At 40.7% G+C, this 6002-nt stretch overlaps 1 pseudogene; it reads right to left on the bottom strand.

Annotated features, from left to right (window-relative positions):
• Positions 1-363: 363 nt before the first annotated feature.
• LOC129034274 (proliferation-associated protein 2G4-like) lies at positions 364-5724 on the bottom strand (annotated as a pseudogene).
• Between the last annotated feature and the right edge of the window lie 278 nt (positions 5725-6002).

Genomic DNA, 6002 nt, shown 5'->3' on the forward strand with positions numbered 1-6002 from the left:
CAATTTTAGTGATAGTGTTAGCATTTTCTTTCATTTCTTAAAACTTAAAAAAAAACCCTTTCATTTTGGGGAGATAAAAAGCTAGTCTCTATGAGTAATGTGTCCATAGGTATGCTGCTCTATGGTCTTTTCACTTCAAAAGTTTAGGGTTTTTAGGGAAAATTTATATTCAATGTTGCCAAACATTCAGATAATTACTTTAGAAAACAATCCTTTTCTTGCCCATTGATCCAAAAAGCAAATCCATTTTCCAATTGTTACCATAACAGAGATTAGAAAAGGGATTCAAATGGTAATGTATCAGAGCACAAAGCTAGTAATTTGCCTAGTCTAATCCAGATCACTTTTTTTTTTTGACTCTTGACTTTATTATTCAATTTCTTTTTTTCATTTAAAGTAGTCTTCTGTGGTTGGGAAGCCTCGCCTCCCAAGACCAGAGTCAGTTGGAGCTGGTTGTTGTTGGAAGGGAGTGGGTTGGGGAACTGGGGTGGGGGCAGGGAGACCCCCGCTCTGCTGGTGGTCCTAGGTGGAGAAGAACTGGGCTTCACAGAGTCTGGGGTGTGGTGGGAAGGGGATGAGGCAGGAGCAGCAAGCTGGGGAGATGGGACCCACCTCAGTCCCCAGCTTCATTTTCTTCTAATGTTTCCCCACTGGCAACATTCTCTGCAGTCTTGGAGGCCTTCTTTTTTTTCTTTTTCTGGGTTTTTTCGACTTGTAGAACTCTGGGGGAGGGCCTTTAGCTCTGCATCCTGGACCTCCATCTCAGACTTGTAGAGGTCAGGCTCGAAGGGACCACTGGTTATCCGCATGGGGCCACTGGGCATGAGCAGAACTGTAAATTTAAACTGGGCAACAAATTCACCCTCCTTCTCATAGAGAACATTAAATGGTTGCAGCAGTTCATGTTTGGCGCACTCCACCACACCCATCTGAGCCTTCTTCTCATCTTCAAATGCTCTTAAAGTAAACGGCATGGCATCAAAACGCCTTTCCACCTCACTGAAGAAGGCACGTGAAGTTTTCATTTTCAGTCCATACTGTTTAGAGGGGTCTTATTTGTAAATAGTGGTTCTCTGTCCTGCATCCTTGGCCTTGCCCTCTTCTGAGCTGACGAGAACATCCACAGCATACACTTCATGTATGTCAAATTCAGCTTTTTCATGGTCCTTCTTCTGCTGGTCTGTGGGATTCTGGATAATGGTTTTTTCTCCATCAATGACATGCTGCTTCAACTGGTGTGACAGCATACCTTCTATTGGTGTGCAGTTAAATGAGTGGGCAACTTTGTTCCAGGCTTGTGTCACTTGTGTGTTCTGATTTCCAGGTTTGACCAGGCGTAGGGTAGCTTCAGCACAAAGGTGGGCTGCCTTAATAACATCTGCCTTCCTCCCTGTTACTTGGGTCCCCTGAGCTACATCAACCACAAAAGTATGAGCTACATTAGCGATGAAGCCATCCACATGGACCCCAAGTTCAATTTTTACCAAGTCACCTTCCTTGAGAATATAATCCTGGTCGCTCTTCAAAGGGGAGAAGTGACATACACAGTTATTTACTGAAATGCTGGTGGGAAAAGCAATACCTTTCTTCATTTCCTTTTCTTTCTTGAAGATTTTCCCTGTTTCTTCCATAATCATGGCATCACCTTTCTCACACAGGCTCAGTACTGACACACCTGAGCTAGATGCTTCCACCAAGGACCGAAGTACCCCTGTTGGCGATGTCGCCCTCCATCTTATACTTGGTCACGACCAGGTCCTCAGCGATAGTTTGCTCCTGCTGCTCATCCTTACCCAACATCTTCCTACTACCACCACTGCAGCCTCGTTTCCCCTGAGCCGCCGCCGCCTCTGTCTCCCTTCCCAGCCACAGGCTGTGGTCAGAGTCCCCTCGATCCTCGAGGAGAGGGCGAGGGAAAGCGCGAGCAAGCAAGGGAGCGAGCGGGTAGGCAGGCGAGAATGAGAAGCTGCCCAGATCACTTTTTAAGATGCCTTTGTGTCTTATTATCTTTACAATTGGGATCTATAAACATGGGCCCTATTATCCACCATGCAGCTAGAAAGTTAATATGCTTCAGAACAGGGCATGCACGAAAGAGTAGAATTTAGAATTTTTTTCATTAGGAAATATAAAATTTTTATTTATATTTGAACATATTTACTAACAAAGGCAAATATCATAAATCTAAAATGAACAGCCTCAAAAAGCACAATGAAAAATACTGCACTAGCAATACTGAACTCAGCAACTCTGAAAGCAGAGGTTCTTCAAGACTCAGATCTCCTTTATGCCCTGCTGTTTCAGTTTGAAGTCTAAAAGACTATCTACTTTGTGTCTGACTTATTTTCCTGTCAGACAGGAACTGGAATTTGAACTTTGCTCTCCAAAAGCCAAAGGCCAACTAATTTAGAAGGAGACTCTCACAATCAATGATGGTTTCTTCTAGTTTCATTAGTTCTGTCTAAAGTGATTAAAGGATTTGATTCCCAGATAATCATGATCCTTATTGCTATTTTTACAAACCACATTTATTTCTATACTTAGTTCTGATCACTTGTGGCATTCCTGAGACAAGTCTGGATTCATGTAGCATTCCAACCCTGAGTGCCTTTTCAAGTTTCCAACAGAATCCTGCGCTGGTAAGTGATGATACCTTTATTGTAGTAGCCCCAAGGTGTGGAAGTTGTTTCCTGTGACCTAGACTCAGCCCAACCCCTCCACTTGTTGAAACATCTGCAAATACTTTGTTCATTTCAGAGACATCTGACCACAGCTACGCTCCCATCCGGATTGCTTCCTTTTTCCTTATTGCTCATGCAAAGTATCAATAATCTGGAAAGGCATTCAGTAAGAGAAACAGGGAGGGTCTAGGGATTAGAATGGGAAGTTAGTTCTTATGGGTTTTCTCTCATGCTCATTCATTAATTGATTCATTCAACCATTATCACTTATTGGGTAGTATGAACAATGCAAATATTAATAAGCAGCAGTATCTCTCCTCAAACAGGGAACAATATATTGCATGCTACATTTATTGTTTTAGGTGGGGAATTATATTAATTAGTTTAGAGTAACAAACTATATTTACCAAGTATCTTCTATGAGTAAAGTTCCACAAATGCTTTAATTCTCTTACTTTGGGTAGATACAGTATTTATGGAATATTTTGCTTAACATCTTTAATCTGTCTCCCCACCTTGAAACCACATAAAAGTAAAAGCAACACTCTCAAAAGCCTTTTGTAAATAATCATTAATTAAAAAATCTCATAGGAATCTTTACTTAAGTGAAATGACAAACTGCATAGTGCAGAGCAATAAGATTCCTTCATATGTTTCATTTTCTTTAGGCCTTTATGTTAAGCTACAAAATGAACTGTTTAACTATTGCTAGGAATAAACTATATTTTAAAAGGTGTTAATCTAGTTGGATCATTTTTATGCCCTTGTAAGACATTAAGTGCAAGTTTGTTTTATCATTTATATTATTCACACATTTGTACATTTTTAAAAGTTACATTTAAAAAGTTACATTTATGATAATCACATCATACAAAGATCTAATTAACCTGGAGTTGTTGAGCAATAATTGTACCTTCAGAGTGCCAGGAGATTTAAGGTGTATGCAGGGTGTGGCCCATCCACCCAGAATTTCAAAACCACGTGGTTCTTCAGGTCCTGTTGGGGCTCATCTATTTACACGTCTCCCCTGCAGGAGTTTGGACTAATCAGGTCACTACACCCTGACACGGCAGTCTCCAGTCTCTACCACTCATTGTTTGCAACATGACGTAATGTCAACAGACCACAGAGAAGTTAGCAACAGGGAAGGGAAAACACTTTAATCTCAAGGTCATCCCCAGGGTTCAGCAGGACATATATCCTATATCAAATCATCTGATATCAAATCCTACAAATGAGCTCGGCCAAAAGGTTGAGCCACGCTGTCTGACTGTATCATGTTCTCCAGTTGCAATGCAAGACTGAAGCAACCTGTTGTGAGCTGAAATTCTTCCTGTTTGCTAAAATTGAAAAGGCAGGTTGTTGTCTATCATTGCTTTGCTTTCTTTTTGCTGCAAAACATTTCACACAGCATCATCATGCCTTAGCTAGTCTTCATTTATCTAGATATTAGACATCTTGGAAGCTGATAGGGCTTGGTTCACTTCTTCAGCCTTGGCTTCTCCTCATCCCCCAATGTTCCCTGTCTTGCAATTCATAGCAGAGCAATGCTATTAAATACAACAGGAAAATACATGCCAAAGGGCAGATAGGGGTTAGATGTCTGAGAACTCTGAAGAACAAAGAGAGCTACTGTGGCCCCATGGTGCTTTTATTCAAGATGCCCCTATCTCGGGAGGATGCAAAACACCTGTGTTGGCACATGAAGCTAGGTCTGGAGTTTTATGCCCACCTATCTCCTCCACCAGGCACCACCATGCAGTCAGCAAACTGCATGAGTGCCTATGACTCTGGTAAAAATTATACACATAGACTTAATATGATAGCAGAGAGAATTAAGAAACATGAGGCCAACTTTAGTGGGGAGAACGATGGAAAGCAAAGTATTGTATGCTTTTGTCTTATGATTTTCTAAACAGGAGACCTTGATGAAGGACTGGTATCTGCCTTCTGATTCCAGTTAAAACTGCCTACCACTGTTTGGCCTTCAACTCCCTTTCCAGAAAGCCCCTCTGTCATTACTTTTCCAATCCCTCTTAAGGACCCTCTACCAAGAGCTTAGAACAGGAAAGGGTTTACGCAAAGATGTGCACAGTGCATTACTATTCCTAAAGTAATGTACATTAAATAGAGACCAAAAACATTTAAACATTAAGTAATCAGTTTTGTCCGTTATCTGCTCTATCTCCAACGCCTAGACCAATGTCTGATAAACAGTGGGGCTCTTAATATATTGATTATATCACTAGACTTTCATTCACTCGGGAATAGAAAATTATACCAAGAAGGTCCCTTATCTTCAAGATTCCACGCATCAAGTTTAGAAAAGTCACCAACAGTTCGTTTTCTCCTACGCACTTCATATACCAGAGATCTCCGCACTCAGAAAATACCATCACCACAAATACTACTGTAATAGTATTTAAGTATATAATAGTATATTAATACATTATAGTATTATACATATTACTAATCACTATTATATCATTATTAATTAAATATGCATATTATTAGTTAAGTATAGTAGTACTGATTAAACTTCCATTGCACATTGGTCCAACGACAAAGATTCTATAAGCCAAATATTTTATATAAAGGTGTGCAGCCTCCTATACTGTATTTCGGTACTTGATGGACTACATACAAATGAAAAAAATTGGTGGCACTACTGTATTTAAAATCTATACTTTTGTAACTTTACATGTGGGTTGTCCTAACAGTGGTGTATTATTTTATAATAGTTGAACATATCATCCTCCTCCAAGGATCTCGAAGCACCTGCAATAAGTAAGGAACAGCTCCCTTCACACCTCTGCCAAGGTAGGTATGTTGTAAGCATTATTTCTACCATACCAAGATCACACATGAGTCAGTGGCAGGGCTGGCACTACTCCCTCATGACACTTCAGTTCACAGGTCTAACTATTAGAGTACTGCCTACACATTAATTCATTCCTTTCTTCATTCATGATATTAATTTGATGCAGTTTGCTAGGCACTAAGGATCAACTCCTTATTTCCTACTGAACTCACATTATATGAACATTACGATTTGTAAAATAAATAAATAAAGTAAAATAAAATAATTCTGGTCTGGGCATGGTGGCTCATGCCTGTAATCCCAGCACTTTGGGAGTCCCAGGTGGGAGGATCGCTTGAGCCCAGGAGTTTGAGACCAGCCCAGACAACATAGGGAGCCCTTACCTACAAAACATAAAAAATTAGCGCGGCGTGGTGGCGCACCTCTGGTCCCAGCTACTGGAAAGGCTGAGGTGGGAGGATCGCTTGAGCCTGGGAGATAGAGGCCGCCATGAGCCCTGA

Source organism: Pongo pygmaeus, chromosome 2, assembly GCF_028885625.2.
Source record: "Pongo pygmaeus isolate AG05252 chromosome 2, NHGRI_mPonPyg2-v2.0_pri, whole genome shotgun sequence".
NCBI lineage: Eukaryota > Metazoa > Chordata > Mammalia > Primates > Hominidae > Pongo > Pongo pygmaeus.